Genomic DNA, 22309 nt, shown 5'->3' with positions numbered 1-22309 from the left:
AATGAAATACAGTGCGCACAGTAGTTTCTGCCTCTCCTCTGAAGGATGAAACAGCACAGTCACAGTTGTGTACTAGGCAGGTCTCAGGCCTATGAGAAGATTTCAATGTGAATGCAGGATGTTGGGGTTTTTTCTGATTTAGTGCCAGGTGGTTTTGACTAACCAATATGTAGTGAATATTGTTAAGAAAATGATGAGATTGCATTTCCCTGTGTCCTCTACAATATGTCCTAAAATTGTAATCTTACTCAGCTGCTGAGTCCACCTCCTGTTCTCTGTGGATTAGTTATTTAGCTTGGGTATTAAGTATATCAGAAAAGCTTAATCTAAGGGTCATTATATGTGTTTTAATATTGAAACTCGTCTTTGCCAAATCAAATTTTAATATTCTAAAATATGTTCATCCCCTTTAACAGCATGATTAGCAAATGTTTTGCAAGGAAAATAGGTGGACAGATTCCTTATACATGATTTTCACATAACACATTATTCTGTCCTGCTGGAAGTAAAATGCTCAAAGCATTTTTTATTGTTATGAAATACTTTTTTAAAGGCTTAGGCCGGCATTTCTGAACAATCTTGTATGGGCTAGAAAGGCTGTCACAAAGCATCCATGCTTTTTTTGGCAAGAGAAATTAGCCTTCCTCAAGCTCCATACTAGCTGTTGGTACAAAAATTAGCAAACGTAGTTAGACTCCAGTGCAAGTTATTTCCTTCAGAACTAATGTTACAACTCTTTTATAAATTACCAGAAATTCTTGGGCATAAAACCTTGTGGGCATCAACTGAGAAATGCAGTCAGCTTGTGCACAGGGATATTTCTGCCATCTGGAAAGTCCTCTTGTGAAATCCCCTGAGGACTCCAGGATAAGCACAGGTAGGCTTCTGAGTGGGCTACAGTCAATTGTTTTATAAAGGATGAAAGAGAAAGGTTTAAGTGAGCTTGGAGGTTACATGCCAAATTGATTTAAGAAGTGTGGAGAAGCCCTTCTTTGCCCTACTTATTTGGCTTCAAAATTATTGTAATAGTTTCTTTCTACACAATGTATGAGTTGTCAAAAATGGGAGAAGTTGCTTATTGTATTTCCTGTCATTGCACCCAACAACTATTCCCTCTATCAGATCAAAACTATTTGTGCCTCCATGGTGTGTGTCTACTCTGCAGGGCTGCAAATTTCCTAAGAGCCATCACATAGGCAGAAATTAGAGAGTCCTCTCTTGAAGAAGCTCTGTCCTCTATTCTTTTGCCTGTTTTTCTACACGTGAAAATGACATTTATCTTCTGTGTGTTTGAGGTTCATTCTGAGGAGGTTTGTGACTTCAGTTCTTCGAGTCAGGCAATGCAAAGCTTGGATGCTGTTATTCATCAGGTGGGTTCTGCTATCTCAAAATCTGTATTATCAAACTGTACTTTTAAATAGTCCCTGAAAAATATCGGTGATTTTAGTACACTGATTATTTCTAAGAATAAAATTAAGATAATTTAATTTTCTGGGGAGTCTCAGTACTCCTGATACACTCATGCATCATGTTGTTCCTCCTTTTTTTTGCCTTTTATGAAGAACCGAAATGTGGAAAATAATAATGATGGTCAAAAGGGGTTGAGAGGCTACTTGACTGAAGACAGAGGCCAGGGACACTGTTTCAAAAGTAGGAGAAAAACATCAGATGCTACTTAAGGTCCAGAGTAGAGGAAACAAGTCAGGGGAAGTGTATGGCATTAGACAAGAGAGTGGATTCAGACAAAATAAGGGAAAGAAAATATGAGGAGAAATGCTGGCAAGTATGCAGACATTTTAGAGCACTGCAGACAGGATGGTGAGTTTAAAGGGCATGTGGTAAGAGACAGAGAGCCAAAGAAAGAATACATCCATAATGTTGGTTGGAAGAAGGCAAAAGAAAATTGACTTAGGGGTTGATTCTGAGTGTTTTTAAGAACACAATTGAGTCTAAGCATCTAAATAGCTTCACGGAAATCAAGCAGATGACTTGTAATGAAAGCCATGTATGCACCCATGTACCCTGATGAACTTGAGCTTCAAATGATAGCGTTTACACAGATTTGAGTGGGGTGGAGTTGGGCAAAAAAAGGTTACTCTAAGCAAGATACGCATCCAGCTGAACAGAAAAAGGCCAATGCAAACTGTATGCTAAAGGTAACATATCTCTTTATGTTCCAGAGCTTCCTACCAGACTTTTTTCCACACCCCCCACATTAATTTTACATCAGAGTGGCAGCATTCAAGTTTAACCTAAAACTTCAGGTCAGTTCCAGCCCTAAGGATGTGCAATGTTGTAGCTGTAATACACAACCCTTTCACTCTTCACTTCCACTGGTTTAAGTTTACAGGAAACATTCTTGAGCAGAGAGATGTCTGACTCTGGTAGATCTGTGGGTGCAGCACAGAACCAGGCACAGATCTTGGTGGAGCTGTAGTTCTGGGTCTCTTTTATTATTTGCAGTTGGGATAGCATCCTACAGACAGTGAGCAAACTCATTTTAAATTCTGCAGTTTTCTTTTCACAGCATCTGATGAATATGTCTCTTCCTGCTCCTTTTCAGTTTTGTCCTGCTGCCATCGTTGTGTTTGCTGTGCACCAAACATAGTTGGTGATTCATATGCAACAGTGGAGTGTGCCTAAAGACAAAAGTTTTAAGTTCTGACACAATCACTTGCCTCCACTTCCTTGAGAGGTATGTCAGTAGTGAATTCACCAAGATCCTTTATGTTAGTGAAATTAAGCACTTAAATAGACGTTGGAGGAATCAGGATATGGGCAAGGACATAGAAGTGTGATGTGCCGTAGTATAACCTTGAGGTTAGGAAGTAAGTGATATGTCCTTTCTGGTTTGTTATTTCAGTAGATGCTGGTAGGGGTTTGATGTGACCATAATTGTGGTTGTTGGGTAACTTCTTGTTGGAAAAAAATCCTTTAGAACTCTCACAAAGATCAGCAAAGAGATATTATTGCTGGATAAAACTTAGTTCCCTGAGATTCAAGGAATACCTGAGGCACAATAAAATCTATGGAAAATAGAGATTCACTTCAATAAGGCCAGGACTTAGTACTATCAGTATCCAATTTCTACTGTAGTTATGGTCCTCCTTACAAATGTGCTTCAGCTGTGGAAGAGGCTTTAAGAGAAGCTTTCAGACAAGCTTTCCATCACTTGGATGGCTACAGATCAAAAGCTGCTCTGACTACACCACAGATTTCCACAGTACCATAATGAGAGAGAGCTGTGTTCGGCATCCGGAGATTCAGCTGAGAGGCTCTATCAGGTGGTGCTGAGCTCTGTTAAAGAAAATGCCAGCCCTTCCCCAAGTCCCAGGAAGGCAAATAAATATAAAGGCCAGAGATAGTCACAAATTGTATATATTTTTTTACTGAAAATATCATTAACTGAAAACCAAACCAAACAAATAAACACACACACACACAAAAGCAACATTTCAGCACTGAGCACTGCACTGCACATTCCTTAACATCCTGATTTCCTGCATCTTAGCTCCCACCTAGCCAGGGCTCCCTTTTCACAAGGTCTTTTTTCCCAGGATGTTTTATGCAGGGCTGATCCATTCTATTCAACAGAGAAAGGTACCTGTAGCCATAAACAACTATTTTAGATTTCATAGCTGCTTTCTCAGTCACCTTTTGGTAGGGTGGGTAAGTTACTATCATGTTTTTCTTCATTAGACAAAACAACGTTTCCTGTAGATCAGGAAAAATAAAAGGCAAAACTCAAATTTTCAGTGTTTTCAGGGTGGACTCTGCTATAGAAAGACTTTTCAAACATTTTAGAAATACTTGAATTTGAAAGATAGGAAAAAAACCTTTCCCCCTGCAAAAGCTGGTGTGGCATCTGTAGCTGGATGTTAAGATTAATTTTGCATTATTGGTAAACTAGAACTAAAATACCCACAAATGCAATAATCAGACTCTGTATAACAAGTCCAAACTTGGTATTGTGGGAAAAAAATTCAGGTGAAATTGATGAGTATCTAAAAACAAAGTATCAGAACTGAGTGCAAAAGTGGTTAGAGCAAAAGTGAGACATTAAAATACCTCATTCCTTTCACTTCCTTCTGATCATCTGCCTTCATCACTGGGAAAACTGCCTTTTCCTGACTTTGGTTACTAGGGCTCCAATCCTCGTTTCAGTGTCAGTGCTAAATCTGCAGAGCCTAACCCTGGTGACAGTGCAAGATAAAATTAATATTAGAGTTGGGTGGATCAGAACCTTTTAAAGAATATTTCCTTTGACCCTGCCCACCAAAATCAACAAGAAAAGACATTCTAGTAAACCGTGTACAGAAAATTCTACTAAAAACTGTTATTTAGATAGAAATCTGAAATCACAATTTTTGTTCAAACTTCCAACTTAGATTTGGCCTCTGTGTTAGACCGGCTCTATAAGGCCTGGATTAACCTGCTTTTCAGAGGATGGAAGCTTGCTTTCATTGATGTGATACATCATGATAGAGGAAAGGATGAAGACTAACATTGCAGAGGTAACCAGCCATAAGTCTTAGCAAATCTTAGCTGCTAACATTTAATATCCCACCAAAACAAAGCAAATAAATAATATTTATGCATATGCACATATCTTTCTAATTGGATGCAATCTATTGCTCTCTTCTTCGAATTGCCAGTGTGGTTTGTTGGGGTTTTTTCTGCCCCTGGCATTTTTCTCCTGCTTTCATCCTTGCTCATACCACGTTGGTTGTCAGGTTTTGGAGTATTTGACATTGCTGCTGCCATTATAAATTGAAAGATGGAACCATGGGCCGGATTGCTTTTATCTGTTATCCAGTTTTGATCTTTTCATCTGCTCTTTGCCAGGTAATGTCAGCCATGATTATTTCTAACTTGCCAAAATTCTGAACAGCTTTTAAACAGGTGACATTTTCCTATAAAAAGACTCTACCACAAGCATGTTTCTTTTTCCAACCCCGAATGTCACCTTTTCTCCCATAATTACAGTGGTCTAAGTGACACATTTCTGGACTACTGACAGTTTTAAAGATTTGCTGTTTGTGGGTATTGCAATTACTGTGCATTACCTTCTCCCTTCTGAGAGGAGTGAAATTATTTCCATAGAAGTTGCTGCCTTCACAGTTTTGCCTTTGCTTTTGCACAGCTGGCTCTAGACTAGATCTAGACTTGGAAGTTGCTGGGAATGACTTAGTGTCAGGCAAATAAAGAATTTTGGATTAAGCTACTGTCACCACTTAGATGAAATCTTTCTTAAACTTTTTCCTTCTTGCCTGGAAGCATTTGAAAAATATTGTACCCTGAGTAGACTTTGTGGACTAATATTTTTGAGCCTAGGGTCACTTATGAATGTCAACAACACCTCTGTTGTAATTATTCTTTTGTGTGGGTACATCTCTGCAAGTGTCTGCCCTGTGTGAGTCAACCTCATGTGATGATGCTGCATTTAGCCCATGGGCTAATGATGACACAGGCAGTCTGTATATTTCTGCTGGCATTCCACCTCTTCATGTAGAGAAAGAGTAGGTTGAAAATTAAGTCACTAAACCGTCTGCTGTCATTTACTTGGTCTGTCTTCTGCCTTTCTATTTCACAGCACGAATAAAACACAGTGACCAACAAACATTACTGACCCAGACATCGTGCAATTTAAATGACATGTACTGTAAAAAAATCTGATAGCTCCTTATCTCATCACTTCTTTGTTTGTTTGTTTCTAAATAAACCCCCAGGAGAGAGCAGAGACTCAAACCAGATATTTATTTGTGGACTCCTCATCTTTTATTCTATGTATCATAGCAAACCGTTCCAGGGCAGACTTACTCAAGTCTTCTACTTACTGTAGAATTGGGATTCTTACAACTGTATTGAACACTAGCCATGAATTTTAATATTTCAGATTTGAATAACAATATATATAAATCTGATGGTCTGCACTACAGAACTATACTAGGAATTTATTAAAAAATCAACTCCTTTATTGATGAATTCTGGACAGCTGTTTTATAATATATGCACATTTACATCCAAAAATTACCTACAGATATTAGGAGCCTGAAACATGAGTTTAAAGAATGGAAAAATCAAGAGCAACAATAGACTTCACAGTCAGTTTCCTTTAAGTCCTTAGTATAGTCATGAAGTTAAGATACAAAAGCATTTGCAACAACAACATAGTGGGCAGAGAGTGTAAAAGAGAGGCCATGAGGCCATTAAGGCAATTAAGAAAGATTAAGATTGCTTGTGGTGGAAAGACCCATTAATCAATAGGCCAGAAATCACAGCAGGTTGCAGAATATACTTCACCTAAAAAAAAGAGAACAAACAGGCTAAATATATCCCATACCAAAGGTCACAGAGTTCTCATTAATGAGAAATCATATTAATCCCGCAGATATTGCTGGCTCCATAGTTACGTTTTCCATTTGCACACATAGGAACAGTACTGATGAAATGCACCGTAAGTGATGCAGAGCCACTGTTGAAAAATTTCCTGTCCACAGCTGGCACCACAGATAGACCCAGCAATATTTGTGGAGGGAAAGTAGAGCTTACTCAAGAGGGCACGGGTTGCTGCTGCTGCTGCAGGAGAGGGAAGTGACTGTGGTTATTCATTGCTGGCAACAATGACGTAGAAGCCCCCATTCACGGATGTAAAGCTGCCGTACAAAGATGACACGATGCCTGTCAGAGGATGGGTAATTGAAAATCCTTGCATTTGCAAAATGCCTGTGGGCATCTAATGCAAGTCTTCATATGGTAATGAGAGGAAACAAAGTGGGAGGGCTACTGCACATGCTAAAACTTGCACCTGAAATAATTGGAAATTGGCTTAGACGGGCATGTAACCAGGCTGAAACCAGCTCTAGGGCACTCAGCTTCATCTTCAGCAGCAAGGTCACCGCCCCATTCCAGGCCAATGCATTTTGTCTGTAGGTGCAGCCACAGGTGGGCAGAAACAGATTTGCTAACTGGTTTTGTAGAAATAGCTACAGCTGGTTGGGATTTTTTTTTTTTTTTTTTTTTTTTTTTTTTTTTTTAAGCCACTTGAAAAACAGAGGTGGAAGCAGGTGTGTTTCTTTCAGCAAGAGGTTGGTTCCAGTAATTTTTTAACCTGAAACTATTTCTTAGAACTGTTCCTTGGTAATTTTCTGCTTCTTGATTCAGGATAAAGTTTTCTTCGCTGATTTGAGCCAATAATATGGAAAAAAATTAATTATCAAAAATACTGAAATGAAATATTTGAATCATCCAAACTATGCTGTTTGGATTCATTGGTTTGCAAGCATTCTTGAGATGTGTTACTGTTTCAGGGAGGGATTTATTCGTTAGTTTTAGGGTTTTTAATTACCATTCAGGTGAGGAAAATGCTTTCTTACAAAATTGAGTACGATTCTGGAGTTTATAAAAGCAATGGATGAGGCATCTTTTACATTCTTTTATATGAGTTAAATTATTATTTTGGAGGTTTTTTTCAATGTAGGCAGGATACATTTCTTTGATCAATGTGACTAGAAGGTGTATGTCAGAGGGAGGGTAAGAGCCAGGGTGATTTAAGAAAAGAAGGCTGCAGTCAAGTTTGCCTCCTAACAGTTTTGCTGTTGGGTGTATAGTGACTAATATGGGATAAAAACCTCTTCTACTGAAGGTATTCCAGGCAATATTTGACAGTTATTTTCACTGATTCCAGACAAATCAAGTAGCCACCGTGTTTAATCAATTTTAAGCAGGGCTACAGGCATCTGGACTTTCTTATCATTTCTATACTCCTTTTATTTTTTAGTGCAGAACAACTCACAAAATTCCCAGAAAAGCAGGACAACTTAGATAACAAATCTTTCTGAAGCAGATGATTTTTTAGGATTCTATATCACTGCAGAACAGCACAGTCTGACATAGGGTACCTGTCCTCTAGCTTCTGCTGGCAAATGATTTCTTTACAGTGGTTCTTCATAGTTAACAAAATGCCATGTGCTGCTTCTGGCTGGACAAGCAAGCCTGAAGAGTTGGCTGTCCCCTTGACTGCAGAGGGAAAGTCTTTTCCTATACAACTGTTGCATTGTGCTTTTGAAGATCTTAGAGCCTATTTCGACACCAAACATGTGCTACTGTTTTGGGAGGCAAAGGCACTCGAGATGCTTGTCGTCTGCAATGATAGAGAAGACTGGGATTTCCAAGTTTCTTGGTCTTGGTGCTAATTATATTATAGTAGAGATTTTATTGTGCTGCAGTAATGCCTGAGAATATTAGCCAGTTTGTAGCTGCAGGATGTCTGTTCTCTGCCATTCCTGTTCTGTATATGGTCACCTCACCTTCTATTGCAGCTTCCCAATTTTACTACATAAACACACTTTCTATCATATTGTTTATCCATGCATGGAGCAAGAAATTAATCTGACTACACCATTCTGGACCTCTTGACATTTAGAGAGAGTTGGGATTTAGACAGACCGTAGAAGGAATTGCAGTATTCAAGATGTGAAGTGATTAAGATGTGAACAAGGATTTCAGCAGAAGCAAGGTCAAGGTAAAGATGAACTCAAGCAGAATCTCGGAGATGGGAATGAGAAGAGTGGGGAAGGTAGTTTGGCGTTATGAAAAAGCAGTTTATTGTTTTATTGTTTTAAATTTTGCACTGCTGTGATAAAAATATAGAGGTCTTTAATATCCTTTAGTTTTGCTGTGCTAGTCAGAGCACAGAGATGCTAAACACAGTGACACATTGCTGTAGTTTTCTCTTTATTGCAACTGGCTTTCACAATTTTAATTTACTTCTGTGCTCAGGAATTCAAAACTCTTCTTGGTGTCAAAGAATCCAGCACAGCTCTCACTCCCAATGTCTGATACCAGAGAAAAGACTTCCATGGGAATAATGATGTGTTTCCAGGTCAGATTAGTTTTGCTTTTCCCATTATCTGTCCTTCTATAGTGGTTCTTTCATGTGCAGAATAGCTTGGTCTACTGGTGGAAAACCTCTGGTCCCAGCCACTGGGAGAATCCTCCAATGTACTCCTGCTATGTGGAGGAAACTGCAAGTAGGGAAGGGTGAAGTGCAAATCTTTGGAAGGGGACAGCAAGGCTGCTGGGCCCTTCATAGTTTGATAGCTTTAGTAGCAGTCCTTCTTTGGTTAAAAACCTCAGTGCAATGCTTTTTTGATGCTTATATGTTAATTTCAATGTGCACGTGTAACTATTAGCCAAACTATTTGACTTCTCACACTAGAGAAACCTAACAGCTATATCAAAAAAATAGCCCACCACTGATATTTGCCAAATGTTTTCATTCCATCTGTTTCCTCATAAGACTCTACTTTTTCCAGTTCCCTTATCCTACTTTCTATGGCATGCTGTCTTCCACTGAGTGTTTCTGCATAGCAATCTTACATGGAGATGAGCTGTACTTCTGCTGATAGAATAGGTTAAAATAAGCCAGCATTTTGCTTGATAAGTATGCATTGTTTCATCCTTCTATGCATTCTTTGGATTCTGTTACTAAAGTAAATGCAATTAATGAAAATCAAAACACTGTATGAAATCATGTCATTTCCTTACAAGAGAATTTGGACAAAAACTTTTGATTAAAATTCCCTGGCATTGTCAAAACATCTTGCTTTGATGTCTTTGGGAATACAGACTTTTCACTTTCCTCTTTCCAAACATTTTTCTTTTGAATGTCTTTAAATATTGTCTTAGGTACTGTAGAATGATGTGAAAATTAGAAGTTATAATTAATGAAGCATCTTAACTAACTGAAACTGAAATCTACTTTATGTTTTAAATTTTGGTGGCCCAAATCTAAAAAATATTTGTGCATTTTGGTTGGAATTTTAAACCCCCTCATAATATGAAAAATGTATCTTTGATTTTTTTTTTTTTTTTTTTTTTTTTTTTTTTTTTTTTTTAGTGGCTTTTATTGGCTCTGGGCATCTGCTCTAGAGAGAAAGAATTTTTGAGTCCAAGTTCCTGATCTCATATTCTCTTTCAGGTTAAGCATCCTCACTGATTACCACTGCCCCATTTAAACAGGAGGGAGGCAACCTTTTCACAAGCAGAATGCCATTTAGGGCTCTTAGGGTGGATGCAGTCATCGTGTTGATGAGAGGCAATGTGGGCAGCACCAAGTCACTCTTTCATGTGTTATCGAGCACGTTCCATCCTGAGTCTTGTCAACAGGGGCAGAAAGGTACCTCCCACTCAGCTCCCTCCTCCACCGATAAATTGCCAGCATGGCTTTAAGTCAACAACCTTAAATGCCATCAGGAAACTGGTTGGTGGCCAGCACAGATCCCAGTGAGGGAAACTGTTTTGCAAACCTGTCATACTGGAACAATTTTGGTTTCTGACTGAGCAGGCTGCTTTGAGTTAGAGATGATGAAGACCGCACAATACTAATGAAGTTTGTCCTTGAGAGATGAGTTTGCACCGCAGAGCTAAGGACAGGAGCTTGTATTTTAAGGCTCGGAACTTTTCTAAAGATGTTCAGCTTTCCTTTGCTCCCTCCCAGTTTTACACTACCTTAAAACCTAACCACACAGCCAGACTGCCAATACAAATAACAAAGGGCTCCTTTTTTTTGATGAGCAGAAAGCCAAGTCATACTTCTCATCCCTTCCATAGCGTCTAACTCTACCTCACCTACGTGAAGTTCAGCCACTGGGTCGTTATGCATTTGCCGGATAAAGTATTCCACTCTTTCAGCCAGAATGGAAATGGAGCTGGACAGGAGAAGTGCTTCAAGAAACTCTAAATTTCCTTGTTACTTATTAAGTATCAAACATGGGGCAGGTACTTTTACAGTACCTGGGAGAACTCCTGCAAAGAAAGCAAGCTATTGCTCCAAGTAGTGCCTTAGTGGCATTCATCAGCAAAGCGTGGTGAATGGGCCTGCTCATTTTTGTTATATTTTTCCAAGAAACAGATTATTTTACTGTTGCAATCATATCCATCTTCCATGCAAATTCTACCTCCTCCTTCCAGATGTTTAACCAGCTTGTAGGCTTTACCTGCTGACTTGGTCAGTAACAGCAGCCAACATTTGGTATCACTCTATTTCCTCTGCTGTGTATAAAGCTCGTTCCCATTCTGATTTTGTTGCAGTGTCAGATAATATTGATAATTCTCTTTGGGGCTTGTTTAATGGAATGACCTTAACAAGAATAAAGTAGCTGGATATGGACTTAGATAGTATTTCTTTCTAAAAATAAACGTTCTGGATTATACTTCGTGTGTGTTTTTTCTTTGGGTTTTCCATAAATCAGTTGTATTTGTTCATATAAACTTCACATTTTCTATTTAACCTCTCATGGAGGAGGAGGTGACAGAAATCATGGACTTCGAAAAACTGAACCAATCTCCACCACTACCTCATGAATTTACACCTCCAGTTCAGAAGGTGCTTTAGGTAGCTGTGAGTATAAGAGCAGTCCTACTGATGTGGTCAAAGTTAGGCATGTTTGAAACACAGCACATCAGATTCATGCACGTTTGAAGTTTCTGTGAAACTTTGTTCACAAATGTACTATAGTAAATATCTGGCTTTCTAACAAATAAAGTGTAAATAAGTAACTCTGCAAATGCATTCCAGTAAATAAATTTACTTTATTGATGTAAACAGGCATTATGAAGGTTAAGATACATGGGCTTGCAAAATGAAGACAAACCTAAAAAGACAGTTCACTCTCGGTTATGCAGTGAAATATGTCTACCTATTCATTGTTCGCTGACCAATATTTTTATAGCAAATGGGGCATAAAGAAATTGTGCACATGAGCAGGTCTGGAAAAAAAAAATCAAAAGAATCCCTCACTTGATGTGACATTGTGAAATACTGTAGGTTTTTGAGCTTTTTGTGTGTATTTATCTGACTACTGTTTGTATAACAAAACATCAAAGAATAAGAGGTTGATATGCACAGCAGAGGTAGCTTTTCTGAGATGTTTTGCCTCTTGATGCACAGGCAATCTAAATATTAATATTCATCATGTTCTAATTTCCTTATTCCTATGCCAAGCTCAGAAACACTTAGAATTAAGCTTCTTTTGTTTTTCTGCTGTTACATGTGGTTTTGTCTGATTTCACTTCAGCTTGTATAGTCCCACCAAAACAAGCAGCTATGCAAGATTACTTTCCAGTTTCAATCTGTGATGTGTGGAGGAAATAAATTCCTGATGTGTTCCTGGTAAGTAATGATGTCTGCATGTCCATTTTAAAACATGACCCAGAATTCCCTATTGTGCAATTAGGTTTGTGTATTTCCTGTTGCACTTTTTCCATGTCTTTTTAAAACCTTCTCTAAGGCATCCTGATCCTTAATACAAGTTGTAATTGTCTTCAACATAGCCAAGTATTTATTCACAGTGCTTATGTTGGCCTTGACTTCCAGGAATACCTAAATTCTTACCTTTCCAGGTAGAATCTTTGGAAGGGAATTTGTTGTAGACAGTGAGAGAATCAAACTTGATCATCAGTAAGAGATTCAAAATATTTGCACAACTCGTTATGCTTCTCCAAAAAATTTCAATGAAGGGGGCTGAAGCTCCATCTGAACAGAGTTAAAATAATGTCATTATAAAATGACATCATTAGAAAAAACATTATAAACCAGCAATACCACTCTATGAGCTGCAACTAATTGCTCTGGGATGAGCCTAGAGTCTGGATCTAAAGATCTAAGAAGCCGTACATATTCTGATGAAGATTGCAAGGCCGTGAACAGAACTGTTCTGCCTAAAATGTCCTGAGACTTCACACTCAGAAATTCTTATATGGAATCCTTTCTTAGGTGGATGGTGCAGAGACCTATTTAAAATACCTTCATAATGGTGAATTTTGCTGAAGTCTGGAGCAGGGGTTGGCTTACATGTTTTTCAGGGTGAAAAAAGTCCCTATCCATGTAGATATTAAAAAAATCCTGTGAGGTTCTTAATTATAAAAAAATTAATCTTCTGTGTCTGGTACCAACACAACTTCATATACTGGTGTGCACACTTCTTTTTTTGGTAATTAACTTTTCAAATCTGAAACAATGAAAAGGAATTTTGCTGCTGAATTCAAGCACAACCGGGTGTTATCCAGAGGCTAAATTCTTTTCCTGCTTAACATAAGAACATAATAAGAACATAAGAGGCATACTGGTTCAGAACAAAGGTCAGTGTAGCCCAATATCCTGAGTCCAACAATAGCCACAAGCGGGTATGCAGGGAGGAGCAGAGAGCCAGCCTTGCACATCTGATGCCTCCCCCTCAGTACTGTCCTGGCTTTCAGCTACTCATGGCTGAAGAATTTCATGAAATGGATGTAGTTCCAATGTGTTTAAAAAGCCAGTGTGCATTTCTGCTCTGTGGTCTTGCCCAGCCTCCCCTTGAGGCTATGTAAACTTATAGCTGATGCCAAATGGGAACAGGGCATCTGGATAGTGTGGCAAAAAGTGATTAATGCCATTAGAGATAATGCTATCTCTGTATCTTCATCAATACAATAGTTCTAGAACCTATCTGGTGATTTACAGTTATATGATGAGAAGCAGTGGGAATGTCCAAAATATTGTCATGTTTTCTTTAAAATATCTATGCAGGCATTGTGATCTGAGGCAAAAAAAAAAAAAAAGAAAGAAGACTGAGTGGGACTGGCAGGGTAGAACACTAATAAACTCTTGATAAAAGAGTAGCCTGTGGGCTCAATGAAGAGATACTTAAACTGTTCAGGCAGGGTGCTAGGAGCAAAGAAATATGAGATTACCTTTGAATGACGGTGCAGTTCTGAATAAGAGGAGAATAACTGACAGAAGCCCATGGACATTTTTCAGCCTTGCCAAGGGGTAGGCAGACATGAAATGATATATGCATTCAGTGGCAAATTCCAGTTAGATTGCTCTCAGACCAGACTGCAAGAGATTCTTGCATCAGTCTTCCTCAAGTTTTCAAACATTTTCTCTTCCATTTTTTTCAATGAAATTTATCCATTTTTTGTAATTATATAGATTAACTTCCTGAGATCATGCCACTCATTTACATTTCCTCATATTTGCTGGATGTGCAAAATGAGCCAAGTGCAAAAATATATATACAACAAACCTTCCTGTTACTAAGTTGCTTGCAAACAACAAAGGCACTTGAATATTCTTATGACAGGGCTTGTATAAGGACAGTGGCTAGACAGAGTGAATATTTTCTGTGCCTACTGAAGCCAGCTGTATCTCCTGCTGTTCTGAATCACTAGGTTCAAATCACTGGCCTCCAAGAATCCTGTAGTTGGAAATGCTGAAGACAAAAATCTCTAATGGGTCATTTTGGACAGCCTCCTGCCGGGACATGATTAATCCCTCCAGAGCTATGTTAGTGCTTGATGAACAGCAAAGCTATCTACAGGTGAGCAATGTTGTCCACAAACATAGATGAGCAGAAAGAAGATACTGGTGCCTGTGGTCAACAGATACCTTCCTCTGTAGCCTCTGCTTTTATTCTGTGTTCCCTTTAATTTTATTCCTCATGTTGGATAGACAGGAAAAGAAAGGATTATTTGAAATCTCAGTAAGAGACCAAAGTCCTTAATTTATCAATTTGTGTTGGTTTCATTGTGTTTGCTTCTCAGACATCTGCATGTTTTTCCTAATGTGTTGTGGGTATTTTTTCTCTGGGTGTATATGTGGATTTTGTAGGGTGGGAGATGTTCAGTCACCTATTAGTGGTATTGGTGGGTCCCTCAAAGGATATCTTGTTTGGTCGACAGGTTGCTCCTGGTTCTTGAAAACTATGAGTTCTCACTGACTGTTTTTCCAACAAGAAGTTTTAATAAGATTGTTTCAGTCAGAGTGAAGTCTATAATCTTAATTTTTGGGAGCAGTAGAGTGATTTCTTGGAGTGATGGTAAATATCTTTCTTACTTTCACAAAGTATTGAACATGTTGGAGAAAATTTTGATCCTACTGGCAAGATGGTGCTGGACCCTGCTCTAGCTGGTAAAATCATCTGATGGGGTGAGACCCACATGAGGGAAGGGGATTGTCAGTACTAGTCTTTAGTGTTCACTTTTAATGAATTTTTTCAGGCTTTTAGTATCATCTCTCTCAATCTGCAAGTCCTTTAGAGTCCTTAATGGTTTCTGTCTATGCCTGTGGCAGTAGATATGACTGTTGTCATCTAATCTACTTGGTGATGAACCTTTATTCAACTTCATCTCAAGATTAGATCTCTGCAATGCACCCACATCCAGTTACACCACGAGACCAGAGCTAACTTCAGCTGTGTTTTATTTGTGATGGGGTGTTCCATTGACAGCCAGCAATGTCTACACTCCACTACTTGAAAAAAATTTTCCTCTGTTTTTTCCCCTAAATAGTTATGATCCTTGTTATAGGAACCATCTCCCTTTTTTTTTTTTGATTCTGTGTTGGTGAAGATAAACTGATGTGCCTTGAGGGATCAGGAATGTGTCAGTATTTAGAGCTGATGGATAGCTCCTTGGCTGGTGGAGATATGCACCTTAGAGTCTCTGCAGAACTGCAGGCTCTCAGGTGACACTGTAAAACTCAACTTCACCCAAGTTTTGGGAAGGGAGGGGAGATGCCAGTAGGGTATGATGTCAACAAGGCATTTGTTGGTTTTGAACCATGAAGACTTGAGAGTATCTTTGCTCTGGTAACAATTAGTGATGACTAACTGTGAATCAAGATAGGCATGTTTTTATATTCTGAAATATTGAGTGATAGGCATACTCTGTCCAAGCACAAATCCTTCTCAAAAGGCAATTTCTCCATTCTACTTGTGCTACACCTAATGTGCTTGGGGTTATACTTTCATGTATGTAGTTAAATTATTCTTGAAGAACAGCAAAATGTATGAGAGAGATGATGTTTTCTGTTGCTAGCTAGCAAGGTTTTGTAGTTCTCCAATTCAAACATATTTATTATAGTAGGTAATATTTAAGGCTAAATGGTCTATTGTCTACATCTTTTGTGTGTTCCTTTTGCTGCTTCACTGGGCAAGGTGTGACAGTGTTATGTATCCTCTAGAGGCTCACAGCCAAGGAAAAGTTGGTTCTCTATAAAAAAATCCTTCTTCTTCTGTGGCACTCTTAGAAGGAATCAGATTTTCTATGTTTTGTTAAAGTGCTGCACTTCTCATATTAAAATTAACAGCCTTTTATTTTAGGAAAATAAGTCCATTCATGATATTCTGCTTCCCCCTCCTGAACTTAGATATGAATGGGACTTAAGGACTTGGTGTCCTGAAATGAAATATTTTCCTCAGGTGGAGCCCACACGAGGTGAAGAAACAGGATGGATGGAGCAAGTGTTTGATGTGGTGGTGACTGAGGAGATGTGCAGAGAGGGCAGCCTGGAGGGTTTTAACAGAGCTCCAAGAGAACATACAGAGCTTATCCGGAGCTCTCTTCTGTCCATGGCAGAAGTCCCCACTCATTCAGCAGGAGCAGGCTCAGGCTCAATGTTTGTAAAACATATGCTCATTATCCCCAGGTTTGTTACGCAAAGATGATTACTGTAATATTTTATATGACTTTTCTCTGGACTGGCTATTCTTATTTGTTGAGCAGAATAGCCTGCTCTTCTCCTTGATGCATAGATACAAAGTGCCTTTTCTTTTTCTTATCTTTCTAGGTAGGATTTTCTGGCAGCATATTTTATTTGGGAAATAGCATGTGACACTTATGGATCTTCCCCTTTCCTTTCTTTTTTTCTGACGAAAAACACCCGTAGCATAAAACAGCCTTGGAGAAGGCAAGCAAGAGTCTGTGTGCTGTGATGTGCTGCAGTAGCAAATGTATTCTGGTGTACATCGAGCAACATAAATATGCAAATGTTTTACAACATGTGTACTTACACACCCTACCTTTTTGTTATCTCCTTGCACTGCGTACATAAAGTTACATCTATCTGGTAGAGTCTGCTCTGTTAATAATAATGCTGAATATGTAAATCCTCCCAGTTTTTATAACTAGTGCTTTAGGTTGCATTTACTATAAACAAAGATGTATTTTTGGGGGCTGTTGGTTTGAGTTTATTGTTTATGTAAATCTCTCAGAATGTGACATAGCCAGATAGCTTCCTATGTTGTGCTGATCCACATTTTAGGCCAGCAGCCAAAGTATTTTATCTTTTACTTCATTATAGTGATCTTCCAATTAGCTGTGGTCTGTAATACCCTGATTTTGGTGGCAGTGGTTTGGGGAGGATTGTTTGATAGTTCTGCTCGAGAGGCAAAATGAGGGGCCTTATTATAGAAAGTGCAGAGGTTGTGCAGTAGCTGAGTTCTGTTGCAAAGTTTGCCGATAAGGGAAAACTGGCCCTTGAGCATCCATTCTATTCTGTATATTAACACTTCTAATCTGCACTGCTGATAAAACTGCAAGCCATTTGCCTTTGGAGGAATTAGTTCTGCCTCACTTGTGTAACCAGGCGATGGTGATTAACCTTTAAACTGTCCAATATTCTCAGCAGACTCCTGCTCCAGATTAGAAACTATTTAGTTATGACCAACTAAATTAACAACATTCCCTCCTCTGAAGAATAAGATTTGGAAGGTATGCATTTTAAGGTGGAATGTGGATAATGTCCTTATTTATTCACCACTTTTGCTACATAAAATGTATTCATCAGTTGAAAAGAAAGAGAAAAGAGAGAGAGTTCCATTTCAGATTGAAACAATCCACAATTATTTATGTACAGGAGGTGATTTGGGTGAATTTTACTTAGGGTGCTGCTGTAGATGGCTGAGACCTGTTTCTGACTTTTCATTCTTAAATAAAACTTACAGGGCAGGGAATAAAATAGGCAGGTTGGTGCTCTGGTGTGGGCAGCAGTTTAGGAAAAAGATTTCCTTCCTTTGAAAGGAAAGGCAATTATCTCAATTCTTTGGAAGAGTAATTTTTGGAAGTTTGCTAACCTTTCTGTCACAATCACGCAAAACAAAAGGTTTTGTACATGGTGGTTACAGACCAACACATCCAATGGACTTTAGCTGCTGTGATAACCTAGTACTGTACCATTGTATCTACATATTTTAAATGTGTAATTTATCAGTTGAAACATACCCTTCAATACATGTGCCATAAAAGAAAAGAGTGAGGGCAATTATGTAATAGTATAGTGTTTGTCTGACATGCCTTAAATCCCCATATTGTTATTCCTCACTGAATAACAAATACAAAATCCCTGTTAGCAATGTTTTCCGTTTTACCAGTTTTATATTAGCTGCCTCCTTAAAAATTGCTAATCTAGATACTACATTAGTAGGATGTCAGTCAAACTGCAATCCACAGTGAAGCCTTCTTCATATACCAATTTAAATCATTCATGGTCCTTTCTTTGGCATTATTCAAAAGATCATAATAATTTTCTTGTGCCCACAGCACAAAAAAATCAATTATTTCCCCACAAAGACTTGAAAGTACTTAGCGAGTGCTGTAAGAAAAGCTGAGGGTTATATCAAATTGAAATTGCACTCATTACACACAACACAATTAGTTGCCACTAGTCTGGCCGGTGCTTTAATTCTGAATGGCATATCTTTATTATTACAGAAACAAGCATGCAAATGGCATTGTTCAGGATTTGCAGAAATCAATAGGATATAGTGCTGTGTGTTTGGTGGCCACTGTCACTCAGTCTGCTGTGGATTTGAGATAATGTGTGTATTTGAATTAATGAAGGGAACGTGAGACATCATAAGTGACACCCAAATAAAAGAAATGGGTACATGATATTTGTAATTATTCTACTTGTGTTTTTGTTGTAAATACTTGTGCTTTTTGTTTTTTAATCAAAGGATTAATTGCATTTTAATAAGGCATTATGATTTTCAGAGCTTTAGTTAATTAAAACTTGTAGTATATAATTATGAAGTGATGCTGAGATTTGTCTAAAGATCACCCATACGTTTAGAATATGTATATTTTTCCTTGTTAAGCAGTTGCTACATTTTATGAATTATATTAAATGTTTGAAAGATGATGGCAGTTCCAAATGGATTTCCGTAAATGGCAGCTGAGAATGTAGATTATGTTGTTGGACAAATTAAAGTGGAGGAAGTAGTGGGGCTGGGAACACTTTTTGGCTGTAGTGCTGGAACATTCATTTGCACAAATGTTAGCTTTCAGCCGCAGGAGTAAGAACAGATGTATTTGTTCAATGTATCATATCATTCCGCCCATTAATTCCCACTGAAATTGCTGCAGTTTGAAATTCTGAGGATAGGCCATAAAGACTCACTGGTGGTGTGTGGTAAAGATTATTTTCCATGTGACAAAAGGGTTTTAAAAGGAGGGAGAAAGTAGGTGTGCGTGTGTTTGTACAGGCAGCTCTAGGTATCGCCTGGTCTCCTTGAGAGAGATGAATATTCCTGGTACAGAGCTTTAATCACTCACAATCTAACCTGGGACATATACATATATTCATATATATAAAGATTGTTTCCTGTGGGAGTATATTATGTCTGGATTGGTAGACTAATTGCTAGATAGATAAAACAGAGTTAAGCAGTATTAGAAAGTTAAAATCCTAATGTTTCAGATGAAGCTTTCATTTGGCAGTATTTTAAAGAAAGATCTCCTGTTACATTTATTCCACTCCTTTTGTAAGTGTATATTGAAAATAAAAGCTAATTTTGCTCTTCTTTTATATAAAGTGGGAAAAATATTGCTTTGTTGCTGAATGGTGTGAGGGCTTTTCTTATTTCTTGTCAGCTATAAAATGAAATACATGTTTATGCTGAATAGTCCAGCACAGTCATGTATTTCTATAGCACAGCCCCATGAACTAAAAAGGTTTTCTAATGTTCTCTCTTGAAGTAAGGATCTTAAATTAGACCTCAGCATTTCCTACCTGGAAGCTTGGTTTCTGCAGTGCACAAATGTTTATTTATTTATTTATTACACTCAGGTTTGCAGATACTTTTTGAGACAAACCCACTCAGGAGCTCAAAATGTTCCAAGTGAGGTAGGGAGATGAAGCCTGCAGAGAGAGTGAAAGAAAGAACAAGAATTCTCAAAAAATTTGTGTTGACTTCACTACTCAAACCAGGATTTTAATAGGTATCTATAAATGGATTTTAAGTAGGATTTTTCCATGTTTTCTCCCAAAGCTGATTTAAAATCTAGTATTATTAGATTGGTCACAGCCTTCATATTTTAACTGTCAAACCCAAAGTCTGAAAGGTGATTCATTCAACGCTTGCTAAAATATTTGCTCAGCAGCACAATAGTGTGTGATGGAAAATAAACTCCTCTGGAGCATCTCACCCTATCAGCCATGGCCTGCAGCAGGAAAAGAATGAGGGAAGGTCAGTCAATTATGTGTGGTAATCACCGTAAGCATATTATCTGAGACACAGATGTCTTCCCTGACCCCTCACGACATAGCTATTAACCCCACAGTAGTATAAAAACGGGGAGGAGGAGGAGCCGGTCCCCTAGGTAAACCAGACCTTTTCAGGCCGGGCTTGTCCGGCGGCTCAGCGAAGTTGTGGTGGCGAGGGCGCTGTTGAGGGGAGCTGGTGCCGCGCTCCGCGGGCGGCACGGCCGCCTCTCCTCTCCGGGGACTTTCTATAGACCTAGTCGTGTGAGATAAAGAGTTGCATCATCGGAAAAATGGGACTGGCAAATTGACTTGGGAGATATTTTTGGGAGCGTTAGCAGCCCTGGAATGCCAGGCACTGCCCATGCTTTTACAGGAACAACTTTTGTTCCTGAGTGCACCTACACGGATGATGTATCAGTGCTGATAAAGTGTAATACCACTATCATGCAATCATCTAATGCTTCTAGAAAACAGAGATGATTTTCTCATTACTCTGGGTAATGTGTTGATTACTACATACAGCTCCTTTTGAGTTCAAGTTCTGCTTATATTTACTTCAGAAAAATGATCAGCTGCTTGTTCAAGTGAAAGGGATTTTTTCAGTGTGGTTGTTCAAACACATGAAGTAAGCAAAGCAGTTTTCTAAACTGATGACTACTTGAACTTTTGAACTTGAAGGCTCATTTAAATATTTGGTCAGTGAGTAGGAAACGTGTATCCCTCCCCGGCTCTGAACTTTCTAACACCAAGCCTTAACCCCGAAAGTAGGTCTGTTTACTTCTTGTAGCCTTTGGAAAATCTTTTCTTTAGGTGATACTTTGTTACCTTTTGGAGGCCATTTTGTATCCTTCTGCCAAAAAGATAAATGACCACTTGGCAATGTAAACTATTGCAGTTCAGCACAACACACAGTGCATAAGAGTCCATGACAGACCAGACCTGTGATTTTTTTCCTTGTTAAATAATTGATTGTAATGGCATTCCGGTCTTGTGACATCCTTGTAACTGAGATCAGACTGAGGCAGTGAATACCAGAGTGTGAAAGGAGCACTTTGCTCATCAGATTTCCACAGAATGTAGCAGAGGAATCCCCAGGTTTCCTTTCTGACTAAAGGAATTATTAAAAGATATTCTCTTTGATACTGTCTCCTTTCCCAGGGTTAATCACCATGTGAGTGAACATTTGCATGCATTGCTGAGCTACAGGTTCGAGACAAGGAAAGTGGTGGGTTGAACACATGGATAAGCCTTACCACTGGACTACCAGGAAAAGAAAATCTGTTAGAGATATGGGATTTTTCCATGGTGCAGGGTGAACACAGGTTGCCTCTTCCACTGACCTCAGGGATGACCTGAAAGTAGATGAAAAGGATGGTGGGAGTGCCTTGCTAGGATAGCTGGACTGAAGGGGGTGTTGCAGGTTCCCATCACAGCCACTGCTGACCAAATTCAGCTGGAGTCCAAAGAAGAGATTTGGGCTATCCTCCTTATTAGTAAATTCCCTGTGGGAGTCTTGGCTAGGTGGAAAGATACCATTTACACTTACTGCTGTTATTGTGGTCAGTCTTGAATTTTGGGCCTCTAGTAGTCCTTTATTAAACTTCCATCCTATTGTCATTTTAGCCTCTCTCTAAATGTTGCTAAGTAACCTCCTGTGTCAAATACTTTTTCTGCTGGGAGAGAATCTTGCATCAGTCACCTATTGTGACTGCCAGATTAGATACTGTAATGTGCTCGACATGGGACTGTGCTTTACTTCTATCTGGAAACTGCAGCTGATACAGGATTTGCCAGACTACTTGTTAAGCAGCCTCTTTTCCTTGAGCATATTAAAGCAGCCCTTAACAACTTGTAAAGTTAGTTCATTTACTGGTCCCTGGGCTGATTTTTAAGTCTGGAGATTTAGGACTTCTTTTTTTTTTTACCTTTCACCTCTAAATCCTACCTGAGCGAGCAACTCTGGTGAAAAACACATTGGTCCACTTGCAAACAAGTGGTAAA

The 22309-nt window shown here is 38.7% G+C and overlaps 1 long non-coding RNA gene across 1 annotated transcript in view; it reads left to right on the top strand.

Annotated features, from left to right (window-relative positions):
- Positions 1–684: 684 nt before the first annotated feature.
- LOC125324050 overlaps positions 685–22309 on the top strand; it is a 42987-nt gene continuing 21362 nt past the window's right edge. The window contains exons 1-4 of the long non-coding RNA XR_007202773.1: positions 685–1370; positions 2564–2695; positions 12081–12175; positions 14215–14363. This is a non-coding gene — a long non-coding RNA (uncharacterized LOC125324050). The remainder of the gene's footprint in view (positions 1371–2563; positions 2696–12080; positions 12176–14214; positions 14364–22309) is intronic.

This window comes from Corvus hawaiiensis, chromosome 3 (assembly GCF_020740725.1).
Source record: "Corvus hawaiiensis isolate bCorHaw1 chromosome 3, bCorHaw1.pri.cur, whole genome shotgun sequence".
NCBI lineage: Eukaryota > Metazoa > Chordata > Aves > Passeriformes > Corvidae > Corvus > Corvus hawaiiensis.
The sequence above is the reverse complement of the archived record's forward strand: the minus strand, read 5'-3'. Positions and strand labels throughout refer to the sequence as shown.